Here is an 18829-nt window from a genome sequence, read left to right as displayed (position 1 = left end):
GTGCCATTTTGACAGAAAGAATGTCCATGAACCTGGAAGAGAAATAATATTGTTTCCAGAGCTTAACTTCTCAGGTGACAAAGCTCGGGAAACAGATGATACATTTGGTTTCTCGCGTTCGGGAAGGCAGTATTTCTCAGGCTTGTGTTCCTGATGCCTTGACCGCGTTCGCCTCACTGGTCCTAATCAAGGAGAAAGGATATTTCCAGGAGTCAGACCAGCCGTCCCCTTTTCTATGAACCATGTCCTGACTCTTGGACACGGTGGGGTAGTAAAACTACACTGAAAAAATGATAACCCAGGTATGCGCCACATGTATACATCACCAAACAGGTAGAACATTGTTTCAAAAGCTATCATAGGAGAAAGACTCCTATAAATATAGTGAGAACGCACTTTTTCCCCTAGGGGTCATGTATCCAACTCTTGGGAAAGCAGCCAAGAAAATATAAGCCAGAATATTCCAAAAGTCAGAATAGGTATAGAATCTGTGCTATCAAATTCATATAAGGGAGAGTTCCTAGAATACTTATCCAGAGCCTATTTGGTCTTTCTTTTACATTTATTTATTTGATTTTTGTTTGTTTTTTTAATTGACATGCAACAGTATATTAGTTTCAGGTGTATAACATAGAGACTTGTCATTTGTATACATTGCAAGTGATCACCACAGTGATTCTAATTGCCATCTAACCGTACAAAGTTAATATTCACAACTATATTCCTTATGCTGTGTTTTATAACCTCATGCCTTATTTACTTTATAACTGGAAATGTGTGTTTCTTGATCCACTTTATTTGCTCTTTCTTAATTTGGATAGAATTATAACAAACATGGGGATATGGTTTCTCAGCATGTACCTTATTAGGGCGAGGGGTACAGTGATAGCAATAGAAAGTATGAGTATCGGTAAAAGAAAAGACAAAAAACCCAAAATGTTATCAGTGGTCCAGCAGCCTGAGGTATTTATTGCTGGATCACAGAGTGCCATGTGTCTCAGTCGTCCTCAGGATCCGCACAATACCAGCATGTACTGGTTGATACACTCAGAGTTCCCTTCTAATTCTTAAGATTTTAATTTTCTCCTGATAATCATCTCTCCTATAAACTGTTTTACAGTCTCTAAACTGGCCTCTCCGCCTCTTGTCTAAAACCATTCAAAGCCATCCTCGTACACAAGTCTGATTTTGTCCATCCAAAATGTAAGACAAGGAGTTCCCTGGTGGCCTAGTGGCTGGGATTCTGGGCTTTCACTACCATGGCCCGTGTTCAGTCCCTGGTCAGAGAGCTGAGATCCCGCAAGCTGTGCTGCATGGCCAGAAGGAAAAAAAAAAAAAAAAGACAAATTAAACCGCTTGGTGAGGTCAGGGCCCCCAGCTGTCTGGGAAGTTCACCTACCTACGTCAGTTATTTCACAGCGATGCCAGGTTAGTAACACTCGGAAGTAATTTGTTTCCACCTCTGCTACTACTACTACTACTAAGTCGCTTCAGTCGTGTCCAACTCTATGCGACCCCATAGACGGCAGCCCACCAGGCTCCCCCGTCCCTGGGATTCTCCAGGCAAGAACACTGGAGTGGGTTGCCATTTCCTTCTCCAATGCATAAAAGTTAAAGTGAAGTTGCTCAGTCGTGTCTGACTCTTAGCAACCCCATGGACTGCAGCCCACCAGGCTCCTCCATCCATGGGATTTCCCAGGCAAGAGTACTGGTTCCACCTCTAAGCCTTGGTCATTTCCTAATTATCTGCATTAGTGAAAACAAGCAGCGTCTGGTACAATTGAAAATAGGAGATGGTCTTTATTTATTTATTTTTTCACTTTGGCTTTGAAATATTTGGTCCATTTTGCAGTGGCTTTCTCTCTCTCTCAATACTTCCGTAAGCTAATATCAAAGCTAACGTGCAGGTCCTGGCTGTCATACCTGAAGAGCAGTATGCAGGAGCCACAGTGTGCCTTGTGGCAAAGAGGCCGTGTTAGAATTGGGAAAAGAGATCATGGGATGGATTATCCACATTGATAATTAAGAAAGGACTGTCTACATGGGAAGAAAAAAGTTGTGTTTTTACATCATACAGAGTGCTTATACAGCCATGCACCATAGGTTATTTGCCTGTGTACAAAATAGATGCACTACGGATGCTCAGTGGGTTCTGTCTCTGTGAGAATGTGCCAGGTTTTTTGCCATTTCAGTACAGACAACAGGATATTCTGTGGATTCAGAGAAGCGATAGAGCGTGTTGGTGTCTGTGTGTATTTGGGTGACTTAGCTAGGCTATAGAAAGCTTCAGCATGGCACAGGCTTTTGCTAAGGATGAATGGCTGCCTGGCAAAGTCTTATTCTATCTCCATCCTGAGAAATTGCATCTTGAATTGCTTTTGATCTACCAACTAGAAACATGTATTAAAATGCACATTTTCATAATGATAGATATCTATTAAGTGCATATATCATAGTGAGTCATGTTTATAAATTTATTGCTGCCAGCCATATCTGCAACTTGAGGTATCTGTCAGAGGGATCAGTTTTTATGTGTGAGCATTTACTAAACTTAAAAGGAAATTTGAAGTTGCGGTTCCTATAGCAACCACAGCTTAGACATGTTGCAAATCCACATATATTAATGTACTTAAATCAAACTCCCATATACAAATATAGTGTGGTGGATTTAGAGTTGCTATGGAAATTGATTCTGAGCTTTCTCTTTTCCTTAGGGACTTTAGCATTCCAGCCTCAAAATAAGATTAAACAGAAATACTAGAAAAATGATTTCAAAAAGGAAGCAACCTAAGACATAGAATAGAATAAAGCATTTGAATGATCATAATTAAATTCCTAAATGGAGATTTAAATAAATCCAAACAGCATTTTTCAGAAACTGTATTGAGTATATGAATACTCTTACTCGCAATTATTTTTAATTTGGGGTTCTTGAAGGCTGTTGATACAACCTTAACAAAGTGATTGTATTTATTTACCAGTGTTTGCATATTTTTTTAGTACCTACAACCTAAGTAAGCATCACCAATCACCACTGGGTAAAGAAGAGTTGCTTTTACTTTCCCACAAAGTTTAATTTGTTTTATGTCTTTTAGGAGGAGCAGTGAAATGTAGCAGTTTACAGTGGTTTTTTAAAATCCTTGTTCTGATCTTGATTTTCTGGCCCAGAATGTGGTCTGTCTTGGTCATTGTCCCTTGAAAAGAATATGCCTTCTGCAGTTGTTGGTTGTATGGTGTTTTAGAAATATCAATATCAAGGTAGTAGATGGTGTTATTCAGATCATCTGTGTTTTTACTGCTTTTTTCTTTTTAGTAGTTACCAAGTTCTAACAGTTGCTGCAGAGACCATTAACATTAATTATGGAATTATTGAGGTGTCCTTTTAATTCTGGGCTTCCCAGGTGGCTCAGTGGTAAAGAATTCAGCTACCAATGCAGGAGATGTAGGTTCAATCCCTGGATTGGAAGATCCCCTGAAAGAGGAAACGGAAAGCCAGTGTTCTTGCCTGGGAAATCCCATGGACAGAGGAGCCTGGAGGGCTACAGTCCATGGGTTCACAGTTAGACACAACTTAGCTACTAAACAGCAGCAGCTCTTTAATTCTAGCAATTTTTGTTTTCTGTGTTTAGGGCTCTGTGGTTAGGTTCAGAGAAAATTTCTGATTGTTGAGTCATCCTGATGAATTGACCTTTCTATTTTAAGAGGTGCCCCTCTTTATCTTTGGTAAAAGGTATCTCTGTCTTAAAGTCTATTTTATCTGATATTAATGTAGCCACTCCGACTTTCTTATGCTTACTGTTTGCATGGTGTATCTTACTCCATATAGGTAAATTTCCACCTATCTTTGTCTTGCTATTTAAAGTATGTTTCTTATAAACAGCATGTATTTGGGTCTTACATTTTCTTTTTTTTTTAATATAGTGAAAACTTTTATATTTGAAATTAGCCAGCTGGACTCAGTTTAGATGATCCCAATTTTGTTGGCAACATCCAAAGCATCATAGTCAGGAGCCAGTCGAACATATGCCTTCTTCTCTCCATCAGGCCTGATCAGAGTATTGACCTTGGCCACGTCAATGTCATAGAGCTTCTTCACAGCCTGTTTGATTTGGTGTTTGTTGGCCTTGACATCCACAATGAACACCAGTGTGTTGTTGTCTTCTGTTTTCTTCATGGCTGACTCGGTGGTGAGGGGGAATTTGATGATAGCATAGTGGTCAAGTTTGTTTCTCCTAGGGGCGCTCTTCCGAGGATATTTGGGCTGCCTCCTGAGCCGCAGCGTTTTGGGCCGCCGGAAGGTGGGTGACGTCCGGATCTTCTTTTTCTTGTGGCTGTGGACACCTTTCAACACTGCTTTCTTGGCCTTCAAAGCTTTTGCTTTGGCTTCAGCTTTAGGAGGGGCAGGGGCTTCCTTCTTCGCCTTCGGCGCCATCTTCATGAAAAGGGAGGTCTTGCATTTTCTATTCATTCTCATAGTCTGTGGACACTGGAGTGTCAGTTCATTATTAATTTACTTATTGATTTGGCTGGAGTTAGAGCTAGCATATTATCATTTGTTTTCTGCTTGTCCCCTCTTTTTTTTATATTTCTCTTTTCCTGTTGTCTTCTGAATTAGAAGAAATTTTTTTAGTATTTCATCTTGTTTTATCTATTGCCTTTTTAACAGTATCTCTTTGCATTAAATTTTTTTCAGTAGTTGCTTTAAGGATTACCGTATATATTATATTCTTGCCTTTTCACAGTGTACTTTATACCATTTCATATAAAATGTGGAACCCTGACAACCCTTCCCTCCAGTATTCTTTGTTTTGCCTATCATACATATTATACTATAAACATACATACATTATAAATGCCACTAGACGATGTTATAACTTCTGTTTTAAATCAGTGCTGTATTATACAGTGGCTTTTGAGCACTTGCAGTGTGCTTATTCCACATTGAAATATGCTGTATGTATAAAATGAATGCTGAATTTAGAAGATTTGGTATGGGAAAAATATAAAACTAGCTTAATAATTTTTATATTGATTACATGTAGAAATGATAATTTGCATATATTGTGTATATTTGACATGTATTAAAAATTAATTTCAAGATTTTTTTAATGTGGCTACTAGAAGCAGTTTATTTACATGGCTCCTATTCTATTCCTATTAGGCAGTGCTGCTTTAAATAGTCATATGAATTTTAAAGACATTAAGAGAAAATTTTATTTTTTCGTATTTTTTCCTATTTCCAGTGTTCTTCATTCATTCCTGAACATCTGAGTTCCCTACTGATTTCACTGCTCTTCAGACCCAATAACTTTAACAGAGAAAAAGAAGTTATCTCTTGTAAAGCAGGTGCAATGACAGCAGATTCTTTTCGTTTCCTTTTTCTGTGAATGTCTTTAGTTCACCCTCATTCTTGAAGGCTATTTGCTAGATAAAGAATTCAAACGGATCTTGTATTCTTCCCTCCCTCCCGTTAGGGCTTCCCCGGTACCTCCGTAGCAGTCTGCCTGCAATGCAGGAGATGTGGGTTCAGTCCCTGGGTGGGGAAGACCCCCTGGAGCAGGAAACGGCCACCCACTCCAGTAGTCTTGCCTGGAGAATCCCATGGACAGAGGAGCCTGGAGGGCTTCGGTTTATTGGGTCAGAAAGAGTCGGACACAACTGTAGTGACTGCGCACGCCCTCCCATTAAAGACATCTTCCCACTTCCTGTGGCCAGAAATGCGTGCTCACGCTAATCACCTTCCCCTGCAGTTATAGGCTGCTTTCTCTGGATGCAGTCAAGATTTCTTCCTCTGTGGGTTTTAGTAGTGTGACTGTGATGTGCCTAATCAAAGTTCTCTTTAAATTTATCTTATTTTGGAGTTCATTAAACTTCTTAAGTCTCTAAGCAAATGTCTTTTACCATATTGGGGAGATTTTCAGCATTTTTTGAGTATTTTTTCAGCTTCATTCTCTGTAACCTATATTTCTGGAACTTCATTTTTCCATATATCAGAGCTTTAGATATTATCTCTCAGGTCCCTGAGCCTCTGTTCATTTTTTCCCAGTATTCTCTCTATTCTTTTAGATGGTTTCTATTAATGTATCTTCAGGTTGACTCTACTGTCATCTCTATCTACTGCTGAGCGTTTTTTATATTTCAACTATTTCTTTCAGTTTTTTTTTTTAATTTCCCTGTTGAGAGTGCCTATCTTTCATTTATTATAAGCGTACTTTACTTGACGGGAATGCTCATGATGGCTGCTGTAAAGTTCTTGTCTGCTATATCCACCGTTTCTTAACTCTTCATATGCTGAGTAATTTTGGATTTTATCTTAGACATTGTGATGTTATGTCATGGAGACTCTGGATTTTGTTTCATTGCTCTGTTGAGTGTTGGTGTTTCTTATTTAACAGGCTTTAATTCAAGTGTCCAAGTAAAAAGTACTCGAGAAGCTAAATTCCACTCAGGAGTTCTAACCTTGACCTCAGGGCTGTACGTTTATACAAGACCTTTGTCTTCATTATTGTCACGATGTAAGGCTTCATTTAGCTTTTGAGAAATTCCACTCTTTAAATACAAATGTTGGTCTCAACCCCAAAGTCATCATTTACTCCAAGAAATGCATATTTTTCATATCTTCTCTTTAGACTAAAATAGCCCATAATGACATTTACTCCCGAGAACCCCATTAGGATGAGCACAGGCAGCCGTCACCTTTCTTGTCCCTTCATAGTCTCTCCATCAAAAGGAGTCCTGCCTGTTTGTTCTTACAACTTCCCTGTGTGTATCTGCCTGGCACTGCTGTCCCACAGTCCCCAGTCACTAACCACATACTCTCTTATCCACATACCTACTTCAAGGATCAAATGTTGATTTTAAAAAATCATGCACTATCAACTCATAACAAGGAAGAAATGCATTTTTCTTGCCAGTCCCATAACTAGTAAGACTCCTTTTTAAATGGGTGTTAGCAATTCTCCTTATTATATGAACAATGTATCTTTCCCTCCATCCCTGCCCCCCGTCAGCATGGCACACCCTTGGCCTGTTTGTATTGAGTAATCATCCCCTAAGATGCACACCAGTGGCTGCTCCTTTAGCTACATTTGGGCCTGGAGAAAATGGGGGCGGGGGTAGATTATAATGGTCCAATTACTTAGGTTCTTAAAGGAGATTCCCTACTCCTTGGAAGGAGAGTGGGGCTAATGGTGGCTTTGCTCCTCCAGTTACACATCTATCATATGTGAAATATATAAGCTAAATGTCAGGATACTTTTCTTCTCGAAGTGTAGTTAAAACTGTGTTCCTCTATCTATAACGATAAAACCACAGCGTAAAATACGAGCAGCACTCTGCCTTACAGGATACTGAATATCTGCGAGTCTGGAATATTGGGCACAAAGGGAAACAGAAGAATTGGGGAGCCTCAGAGAGGACTCTTCTGGCAGTGTCTGTGCAACAGGCCGGGGCTTCTTCCTAGGAAGAGATGCGTGTCTTCCATTTCTATCCTGATGTGTTTGTTTCAGGAGACAGCACCTTTGACAGATGACCTACTAATTCAGTTTATAAGTTTTAATTATTTTGACTTCTTGGAATCAAAGTGTATCACAGGTTGGAGTTTTTGAAATCTACTATGAATTTTTCATGGAAGTTAGGGAAAGGGAAAACATGTAAAATTCTGTTGTTGTTAGGTCACCAAGTCTGACTCTTTGTGACCCCATGGACTGCAGCGTACCAGGCTTCCCTGTCCTTCTCTATCTCTCGGAGTTTGCTCAAATTGAGGTCCATTGAGTCAGTCACGATATCTAACCATCTCACCCTCTGCCTCCCCCTCCCCCTCTTGCCTTCACTCTTTTCCCGCATCAGAGTGTTTTTCAATGAATTGGCTCTTCGCATCAGATATAGAGGGAGTAAGTATTGAATACATACTGAATGCCCGCTGTTGTTCTAAACACAACCTGTTTGAGCTCATTTGAGCTTCACAGCAGTCCTAAATGGTGGACAGTCCCCATCCCACCCCTATTTTAGAGTCGCAGAAACGGAGGCACAGAGATGTTCAATAACTTGTCAGCATCACACACTGGAAACTGGGAGCCCTGTGGTTCCAGAGTCTAGTGCTCTTTAACTACTGTGTTGTTATATTGCCTCTCAGATATCCTGCTCTGATGGCTCAGATGGTATAGAATCTGCCTGCAGTGTAGGAGACCCGCGTTCAGTCCTTGGGTTGGGAAGATCCCCTGGAGAAGGGAATGGCTACCCACTCCAATATTCTTAGTGGCTTCCCAGTTGGCGCTAGTGGTAAAGAACCCGCCTGACAATGTAGGAGACATAAGAGATGCAAATTCGATCCCTGGGTCAGGAAGATCCCCTGGAGAAGGGCATGGCAACCCAATCCAGTATTCTTGCCTGGAGAATCCCATGGACAGAGGAGCCTGGTGGGCTACAGTCCATAAGGTCACAAAGAGTTGGACACAACTTAGCAACTTAGCGTGTATACACTCACCTTGGAGGAGCTTGGCAGGCTGTGGTCCATGGGATCACAAAGAGTTGGACATGACTGAAGTGCTTAGCACATGCACACTCAAATATCACAGAGACGGTCTTGTCTTATGTTCTTCTCTTCTTCCCACATGAACTGAACTGCAGTAAAATTTCACAAACCAAATTGAAATTGCATAGTTAGTGAAGGAAATAAAAGGCCCTCCAGCGTTGTAACGGCTTGAAACAGAGCACATGCTGTTCTGTTTGAATGGCATTTATGTTTTTAAACAGCATTCACGTTTATCCTTGGAATAGGCTCTGGGGTGAGAGTCACTATATTTTATATATGTTTGTAAATGCAGGAAACAAACATTCAGCTACTTGTTCCTCCTATCAACTCCAAAGCAGAAATGTGTATAAAGTCCAGAAAACCAAGCCCTAGGTTCGTGGGATTACTAATCTCTGATTTTTTAATCCTTCAATTGAAATCATTCTCTGAGTAGATGATCTGGGTGATTTCAAAGTGAAGAGTAAGCCCCTTGGACAAAACTCGCACGGATTTCAGCATGCCACACACTGTGCCCTTACATGGGACTTGGCAGGAGGAGGTGAGGGCCTCCATTGTTGCCCTGTCTTCATCTGGGAAGCAGATCATCCTGGCTTTTTTCTGTTTTTGGCTGTGCAACACGGCATGTCGGATCTTAGTTCCCCGACCAGGAATCAAACCCACGCCCCCTGCGGTGGAGGCACAGAGTCTTAACCACTGGACCACCAGGGAGGTCTGTCCTGGCCCCATTTTAAACAGTACTGGGTCTTTCCATCACCAGCATTGGGTCATCTTACACAGCTGCTCCCTGTATGTGTTGAAATATTCATCAGTTCTGGAACTCAGACCCATGCGTTTCCGTGATGGATCGTCCCTTTTCTCTCCTCAGGTATAACTTGGCACTTGGCCTCTTAGCCTCACAGGAAAGCTTTTAAACCTCAAAAGGCAGTGACTTAGCATTTATTTGTTTCCATGAGCAGACTGTCGCGAGTCACCAGTGAGCCTATTTTTCTTCGTCACCGGTGCCTCTCTTTGTCCTTCGGTACGTTGGGCGGGAACTGAAGACAGTTTTGACCTGAAGAATTCTCTCGATCCCCCTGGAATTGAGTGAACCAAACTGTCAACCAGTTCTGTCTTGTTCAATCATTGTTTCCACGTTGCTTGACACATAGAGGGTTCTCACATAGTATTTGTTGAATTGATTTAAACTGAATCACTGCAGTGTCCCTGTGGATCAAGGAGAATGCAGCATTTACGCCAGCGCGTGGCTGTTTGGATGTTTTCGCCAATCGTCTCCATCACTTGAGGAGCCCCTGACGCCGTAGCTCAGAAAATGGCATAGTGTACTGCACAGGAGCTCAGAAAATAGTTCTTAAACAACAGTTTCTTTTTGTTGGCTTCCTTGCCCTTTTGTGAAAGCTTTACTTGAGTTCTCGTTCAGTCTCTCAACAGCTCTTTAAGGCACTGTGAGAGGTTCTGGAAATAGACAGGGAATCAGGAAGTTGCAGCCTGTGAGGAAGTCTGGCACTAAATAGACAACAGCATTAAAGTGAGGTAAGTGCAGTGAGGTTGTGTAGGAAGAAGACCACGTGAGCTGACCTAGCGTACTCTAGGAAAGCTTCTTGGACGACATGAGGTTTGACTAAGACTTAGCGAAGGAGTAGGAGTTAGCCAGGTGAAGGGTTTGGAAAAGAGCCTTGCAAACAGAGTAGAATGTTGCAATCAAAAGAGAGCATGCTCAAACTTGCCTGTTGGCTCAGTGGTTAAGAATCCGCCTGCTAGTGCAGGGGACGTGGGTTCGGTCCCTGATCCAGGAAGATCCCACAGGCTGCAGGGCAGCTAAGACCCTGTGCCACGACTACTGAGCCAGTGCTCCAGAACCCAGGAGCCACAGCTTCTGAGCCTGTGCAGCCGAGAGCTTCCCACCAGGAGAAGCCCCTGCAGTGAGAATCTGGAGCACTGCACCTAGAGAGTAGCCCACACTCACTGCAACTAGAGAAAGCCCACGGGTAGCCAGTACCAAAGACACAGCACAGCCAAAAATAAATAATAATTTTTTTTTTTTTTTTTTTAAGAAAGAACATGCAGTGTGAGGCTGGCTGCAGAGGTGAGCCAGGGCCCTTGTATCATGTGTGAAGAGGCAGTATTCATGTCCTGTTGCTGCAGAACTACTAGAGACTTAGCAGCCTAAAACAACACTTGTGTGTTGTGTCACAGCCTCTAAAGTCCAGGCACAGCTTCGTTTTGTTCTCTGCCTTTGGTTCTCACCAGGCTGCAATCCAGGCTGCTGAGGGTGTGGTCTAATCATTGGCTCGACTGGGGAAAACTCCCTTGTGTTGTTGGCAGCTTCCTTGAGGCTGCAGGACTGAGGCTTCAGTTCCTTGCTGGCAGCTACTCCTAGTTCCCATAGGCCACCTGTGATTCCTTACCCCAGGGGCTTCTCCAACATGGGTGCTTGCGGTGGAGGTCAACTTCTTCGAGGCCAGAAGGGTGAGTCTCTAGTGTGCCTGTCAGCAAACAGAGTCAGAGAGAGAATCCTACAGGATTCCATGTGATGGGAGTGACATTCCATCACCTTTCCCATATGCTGTTGGTTGGAAGCAAGCCACAGGTCCCACCCATGCTCTCGGGGAGAGTGGGTACGCCAGGAGGTAAAGAGCACAGTGGGGCAGTCGCCTGAAGTTCTGTAGTCACAAATGTTTACAATTTGTCATAAGGATTTTGGGGAGTCATTGAAAGGTTTTAAGTACAACAGCCTAGCAGCTGGTGCAGCCTACCATGTAGGAGAGGAGGGTGGCCTGAACAGAAGTCACAGCCATGTGGGTTATAGAGACTTTAAGGGGGTTTAATCAACAAAACTTGATGGTGATATGATATGAGATATAAAGGACAGGGGAAGCCAAGGATAAATGATGCACAGATTTCTGGCTTGGTCATTGGGTGGTGGAAGCAGAAACCTGGTTGTTGTCATTGTTCATTCACGTCCAACCCTTTTCGACCCCATGGACTGCAGCCCACCAGGCTTCCCTGTCCTTCACTGTCTCTTGAAGTTTGCTCAAACTCATGTCCATCGAGTCAGGGATGTCATCCAGCCATCTCATCCTCTGTCACCCCCTTCTCCTGTTGCCCTCAATCTTTCCCAGCATCAGGGTCTTTTCCAGTGAGTTGGCTCTTCACATCAGGTGGCCAAAGTGTTGGAGCTTCAGCTTCAGCATCAGCCCTTCTGATGAAAATTCAGGCTTGATTTCCTTTAGGATTGACCTGCAGCACGGGAGTCAACTGGAATGGAGGAGAGTGGGTGATTAGAGTGGGGCTCAGCTCTGGTTCTCACCTCCCGGAGCTCCTGCAGCTCTGTGGCTTCAGCCTGTTTCTGTCTTTGCAAGAGAGTCCCAGTAAGATAGTGTTAATGGAGCACAGTGAACTTAACCACCATCATCAAGACAACCTGAAACGCTTGGTCTTGTCAGTGGAGCCAGGAGGTCTCTGACTGGACATCATAAAGGATGAACGTAAGTGTTCCCCAGAATGGCCATCTTAGTCTGTAAGCCTCTCGCTTAAATGATGGCTGTATGCCAGGAGTGCACAGGACACTGGTGTTGTCATGGTGATGCCCGTGTCTTTACTCTCAGTGGGCTGACTCGGGTTGCTGGGCTCATTCAGCTACCGGCGTTCCTTATTGCTGCAGTAAACAAGCAAGGGAGTGTTCCCCTCAATTATTATCGGAATGCTGGTGCATGTTATTTTCACAGGGGTAAGGGAGCTTCTCTACTTCTAGAGAGAAATTGCTCTGAGAACAATTTCAAAACAAGAATTTGAACTTGTTAGAATAAGATAGTAATTGGTTGACACCTTATGCGTTGCAAAGCACACTTAATTCTCTACCAGGATGTGAGGGATGTGAAAAGTCAGCTTATCAAAAGAAATACATACCATGCTCAAATAACCACATAAAGTCAGAATCTTTACTATTGAAGCTGTTTCAAGAAGAGGTGTTCCTGCATTTCCTCCCGCCCCCCCCGGGCTCTGAAAATTTCTCCGAAACCGGAGTGACTCAAGCAGAGCCTGGAAAACACTGGAGAGTCACATGATGGCTAAAAATAAGCACATCCTCTCCAGCAGGGACAGTAACCAGGGCAGAAGTAACTCGGTTTGTGAATGCTCACACTGGCTGGACATGCCCGGCCGAGTCAGGCCACTCACCCCTCTCGGTGACCACTGGTTGGAGAGGCCTCGGGCATGGGGGCTCGGGCCCGGGCTGTCGGCATTGTCCCCTGGCATGTTCCCCCAGGGCAGAGGCGGTTAGCACACTCTGTGGGATGGCTCCAAGCAGCGGGCCGGGAGGGACCCCGGCTGACTCATGGCTCTTGTCTCCGCCGCCTCGTCCTTCTACCCTCCCCGTGAAACCAATAGCAGATGCTGTTGATCCCAGAAGACCTTTTAGTTGTTGTTAACGATGAAGGCAGGAGGAGAAGGGGACTACAGAGGATGGGGTGGTTGGATGGCATGACCGACTCAGTGGGCATGCGTTTGAGTAAACTCCAGGAGTTGGTAATGGACAGGGAGGCCTGGTGTGCTGCAGTCCATGGGGTCACAAAGAGTCAGACACGACTGAGCGACTGAACTGAACGACGCAAAACCTAAGTTGTGATCAATGGTCGGATGTTTGGTGCTTTGGGATGTATCATAGGGTTTTCTAAACTGTCGCATTGTGAATGCTTTCCCAAACCGACACTCATCCTGGGCACTCACCGCTCACACCAGGGGTGGCCGCAGTAGCCGCCCAGCTGGCCTCTGCACCCTCAGCACCGCTAGTCTTGTCCACACGGCAGGTGGAGAAAGCCGCCTGCAACCCACGTCAGGCCCAGGACCCTGCCATGGCTGCCCTTCTCCCTCAGAACAAAAGCCGGACTCCTGCTGGTAACTTCCGAGGTCCGTGGTGGCCACCCTCCAGTCCCTCTCGAGCTCCCTCCTCCCACGGCACCCCCAACTCCCTCCACTCCAGGTGAGGCCGGGTCTTTCCTCCACCTGGAATGTTCTGTTCCTGGCTGTCCGGAAGGCCAACTTCGCCTGTCTCAGGTCTTTGCTCAGCTTGCACTTTCCCACTGGGGCTTTGAAGAAGTCAGGGTGACTCCTGCAAGTGGCATGTCTCTTCCAGGGATCCTGGAAACTGGAACCAAGGGGCTGTTCCAGACACGTCAGCTTCGGTGAGGAGGGAGGCTTTGAGGCCGGGTGAGCCCCACGCATGCCCAGGGTGGATCCCACCTCGTGGCGTCCCTACTGGGCTGCCACCCAGGGGGCTGGAGTTGTGACCCCTGTCCTTCTGGAGGGACTCGGGGAGGTCCTCTGGGTCTGAGCAAGGACTTGAGACTGGAGGGGACTACACGATGGATAGTCCTGAACTTCAGGCCTTCTCAGAAGTTTCTGTTCAGAACTGCCACACTCCCAGCCCCACCCGGCACTCCCTCCTCTTGCCTGGCCCTGCCTCTGCCATGGCGTTTACTTTCTGGTTTATCATGTCACTTACTAATTTATTAACATTATCGTCTGTTATCAAATTCCCCCCATTAGAACGTGAATTCCACATGGACCGACATCTTTGTGTTTCATTCCCTGTTTTATCCCAAGTGCCTGTAGCTTGCCAGATACGCAGTCAGGGTTCAGTAAATATTTGTGACAGGAATGCATGAATCGGGGTGATTTCAGAAGGAGCACAGAGACTTGGGCTCTGGTCTACTGATTCTCAAGACAGAGTACCGAATGGGGGAACCTAGGCCTGGGAGCCCACTGGCGGGTTATGGGTTAAACCTGTTTTTATAAAGATTTCCTTTAGATAGAACGAGTCTCATTTCCTTATCGTGTCAGCAGTTTAGTTTTTATCCTGCTGGCATCTAGAAGTGGGAAGCCTGTGTGCTTTCTTGTCATTAGTTGAATCAGGCCTCAATTGCTGAGTGATAATAATAACAGGGTGTGCTGATTCACCGTGTGCCAGGCTCCTGGGTAGGAACTTTCCACGGCTTAACCCAGGTACTCTTCCCAGCTCTGGGAAGGAGGGACTACTGACTGTGAAGGACAGAAAGAAGTCCAGGTGGCAGCGAAAGTCCTGCCCGTGAGCTGGCAGCGGGGCCAGGGCTGTTCCGAAGGCTGCAGGGCCCCCGGCCCTGCTCCTCACCACCGCCTCCCTGGGCAAGAGGAAGGACACGGTGTTCCTAGCAGGTCTTCCTTCTGCAGGGCTGTCGTGGTTCAGGCTCAGCTCTGTGGAGCCCCGCCCCGAGCTGCTTAGAGGTGGAGCCACCCAACTTTCAGAAGCTGACACCAAAGTGGCAAAAAGGAAAAGCCCAGTTTTGCCACTGGCTGCCCTGGTGGGACAGAAGCCAGTAAGGCCTCTGAACTCCTCGTTGGAGAGTAACAGAACCAACCTGTCAGTGATCTCATGAATCAGGGCACCCCAGAACCCCTGTTAAGGTTCCATTTGGACAAAACGTTGGCCACTGAGGTGCCTTTTTTTTTTTTCTCACCCTCAGGGCTGAGCAGATTACAGAACATGCAAAATGGAGGTACAGAGGCATTGTCGAAGGAAGTGTTAGATCATGCGTGTGCAGTGGTCAGGGTTGCATGGGAGCTTGTTGTCGTTCCGCAGTGTGACAGCTCTGGTGTCAGTCAGTCACTTGGGAGATCCTCTTCCTGTGGGAATTCTCTCTTTTCAATCAGTCCCACCCCATGCCATCTCCCCCAGCAGTGGCCCAGTTATTTATTTTAACCAGGTTCATTATCTCAGTTAAACAATAACACCTGTTTGCCAAAGTTAACAGGGATAAGGAAGTGATGTCAGGTTGATCCACAAACAATTAATCAGCATAGGTACGAGATAGCTTCAGTCATATTTGAGTTGTTCTGTGGGGTTTGGGCTTGGTTTTATTGTGGTATATTTGACATAACATTTTATTAGTTTCACATGTACATGTTTGTGTATATTGTGAAATGGTCATCACAGTAGGCCTAGCTAACAACCATCACTGCACAGAGTTACAAGTTGTTTCTCTCTCTAAGTTCAGTTCCCTTCTCATCGTTCAAATATGCAATACAGTACTATTAACTGTAGTATTAATAACTGTAGTTAATGCTGTACATTACATCCCGGGGACTTATTTATTTTATAACTGGAAGCTTGTACCTTTTGGCTCCCTGCACCAATTGCGTCCCCACCCCTCCTCTGTGGGCTTTTTAATTAAGTGAGAAGGAAGCGGATGTGTGTGAGTGTGTGTGTGTGTGTGTGTGTGAGAGAGAGAGAGTGTGTGTGTGTGTGTGTGTGTGTGTGTGTGTGTGTGTGTGTGTGTGTGTGTTGGGGGCTGCTCACAAAGTAGGGAAGAAGTTGGGGACAACCAGGAGAGTGGTTGCTTCCTGAGTGACTGTGTGTTTCTTTACTGTCTCTGCGGTTCTTGTCAACAGTATTAATGTCATATTTTTAGCTCCTCTGTTTAGGATTTTGGCAGAAAGAATATGGCAGATTATGTGAGAAGAATTTCTAAATTCCGCCAGAGCCCTGGCCACAGAGGATAAAGCCAAGTATAAAGAAGGATAAAGTGCTTTTATTTGCTTCTTAGTTATGAATTCATTGGGCCTCATAGGCCTAAAATGGGGGCGCATTTTTCTGTAAACGTTAAGCAAGCTACTAATTATTGACATTTAGAGCAATGCTCTGGCTTCACTAAGACAGTGAATCAGGCCACTCTTTGTTTTTTACAACGATGGTTTAAAATGTCTTAGAATCATATTTATACCCCCAACTCCTGAAGGCATTAATTAAGACACAACTGCTCAAAGGCTAGCATTGTAAATCATGTCCCTATCCAGTGGGTCAAATCAGAGAATTATAGGGACTTATACAGAATTTATGTCTAGTTTCCTCCACTCTGAAACTCCTTTTTATTTTGAAGGGGGAAGTTAGGGAGAGAGAGGAAAACTTGAGGGAAAAATGATTCTTGTAAGACGGGGCTACTGCTCATTATATTTTCAGGACATCATCAAATGCAGCCTCACAAAAAAATTGAAATGTCTGATAGCTGCAAGAAAAAAAAAAAAAAATCTGTATCTGCGTTCTTGCCGAAGTAGCTGTACTCTCTTTAAAAGCTATTATGTAAATGTTTTCCATATAAGCATCACTGAGCAGAGAGGCATGGGACGGTACAGAAGTGAAGTCAGCAGCGGACTTGGGGGCATTTGAGGAAGCATGAAGGCAGCCTTTGAGAACCCCTGTGTCTAAAGCCATGATTGGATGCTATCAAGGACACCCTTGGGTCACTTCACAAAACTGGAATACGAATGTTAGCTTACATAAAAGTATTGTATCAGTGTTAAATTTAGTATCAATGATAGCAGTACAGTTTTCTGCTAGCATCCTGATTGCAGCCCAGGAAAAGAGTATCTGTCACCCCCCAAGCTGGGTACACCCCAGAAGACGATAGAAGGTAACAAGACTTTGAAATAAACAAAAACCTAGTTCTTAACTGTCTAATGAGTATGATATAACACCGGATATTGTCTACTATTATTCTAAAAAGTTAAACCATGAAAGCATTAAACACAGGAAACACAAGGTTTGGTTTTCATCTTTATAAACTTGAGCATTTTAGCCTTTAGTGTCTCTTGGTGTGTGTGGATCACACGGTAGCCATGAGGGGTCAGTTACGTCCATATCAGATTGCAGCCTGCGAGGATTTAAAGAGCTCAGTTTACATTCTTTTGAAAATGAGCTTTAATTGTGTGGTTTTTTTTAAGAAAACTTTTAACCTCTGCAGATACTAAGATCTTCCCGATGTCCTTCCCGTTCTGTCATGTCTTTGCCTTTATTGACTGGAAGGTAGAAATGTACAGTCAACTGGTGCCGACCTCGTGGATGTATCCTCATCCATCAGACGTTTATTTCTATTAAGTTGCTTTCCAAACAACTTAAATCAGAATTCAGAACCCCTCTAATTTTAAATTTCAAGTATTAATTACTTAATTGAGCTCTTTACATTTTTCGAATTTGTTTTCCCTTCTTTGCTTTGTCCTACCTGTGGAGGCAGAAGTTTTGCTCCCATCCCCCGCGTAGCGCGTATAGCGAGTGGGGCATGGACCGAGCCCCCTCTTCACCACTGTCCCCTCCCCACCCAGCAGCAGGGGGATGCCAAGTCTGACTCTCACTGCCTTCATCTTTCTCATCTCCGAGACCTCCAGGCTGCATGCATGGTGCCAGTTTATAGGGTCTGTGAATCACAGCTGGCACTTGAGTGCCAAGACCTGTGAACCACAGTCTAGCTGGACTGTCAGCAGCAAGGGATGTGTTTCCTCAGGAAAAAGCTGGAACTGGGACAGCGCCAGTGACGGCAGCCGCTCTGGCCTCTGCCGTGAGCCGCCCGCATCTCCCATGACCCCATTTCCCTCCCAGCCTGCTCCCTCTGCTTATTTTTAGTTTTTCTTCCCTGATAACTTGTTCTTCCACGGGGCTCTGGCTTACCCTGACGTCTTCTACTTTAACTTCTTATCAGACACTTCAGGTTTTTTTTTTTTTTTTTTTTTTGCAAGCTGCATTTGATGATGTCCTGAAAATATATTCTTGCTGGGAAATCCCATGAATAGAGGAGCCTGGCCGGCTACAGTCCAATAGGGCTGCAGAGTCAGACACGGCTGAGCAACTAAGCACGCAAGCACACACAACCTTGTTTTACAAGCAGCCGACTTCTTTTCCTTTCATGCTTTTCTTTTAAAATTTACATGAGACTGGGTAAGGTGGAGTAGAAGAATGTGTGTCCGATGGATCTCACTCGGCTCCTGCAACCAGCCCCATCCCAGGTGCTGACCTGCTGAGGGACACCTGCCTGGCAGGAAGAGGGTGGGGGGTGGTCAGTCGCCCTCTAGGGAAACCCCTTCCGCAGGGCTGTTCCCTTCAGGAGAGGCATGGACGAGAACAAGGCAGACTTGGACAGCCCAGCACAAACCACCTTGCTCCCTGCTACTCAGAGTTAACTGTTTACCGACTGAGTTTACCCAGGTGAACTGCTGTCCTGATTCCATCTCTAAAGGGCCTAAGTGATGATGGAAGGTGACCTTGAAACCCAGTCGGAGATTCTCTCTCTGGGAGGCTGGTGGGTTTTGTTTGGTTTCCTTCAGATAGTGCCGGCTCTTGCTGTCAGTGATTTTGAAGTTGCCATCAGCTCCTCGAGCTTCCCCTGGGACCTGTCCCCTGGATACCTGCCTCTCCCAGGAGTTCTGTCATGAGTCACAAAAGCGTAACTATCAAGTGTCTCCTCCGGATCAGGCATTGTGGTTGGCCCTGAGAAC

At 44.7% G+C, this 18829-nt stretch overlaps 1 protein-coding gene and 1 pseudogene across 4 annotated transcripts in view; one reads left to right on the top strand and one right to left on the bottom strand.

Moving 5' to 3' along the window:
* Positions 1–18829, top strand: part of MAPRE2 (microtubule associated protein RP/EB family member 2) — a 188980-nt gene that overhangs the window by 146964 nt on the left and 23187 nt on the right. The window lies entirely within an intron of this gene.
* LOC102176283 lies at positions 3916–4470 on the bottom strand (annotated as a pseudogene). The gene has a single exon (XR_001297223.2). The product of XR_001297223.2 is annotated as a 60S ribosomal protein L23a pseudogene (transcript).

The sequence above is a fragment of the Capra hircus genome, chromosome 24 (assembly GCF_001704415.2).
Source record: "Capra hircus breed San Clemente chromosome 24, ASM170441v1, whole genome shotgun sequence".
Taxonomy (NCBI): Eukaryota; Metazoa; Chordata; class Mammalia; order Artiodactyla; family Bovidae; genus Capra; species Capra hircus.
This window is presented reverse-complemented; position numbering and strand designations above follow the sequence as displayed.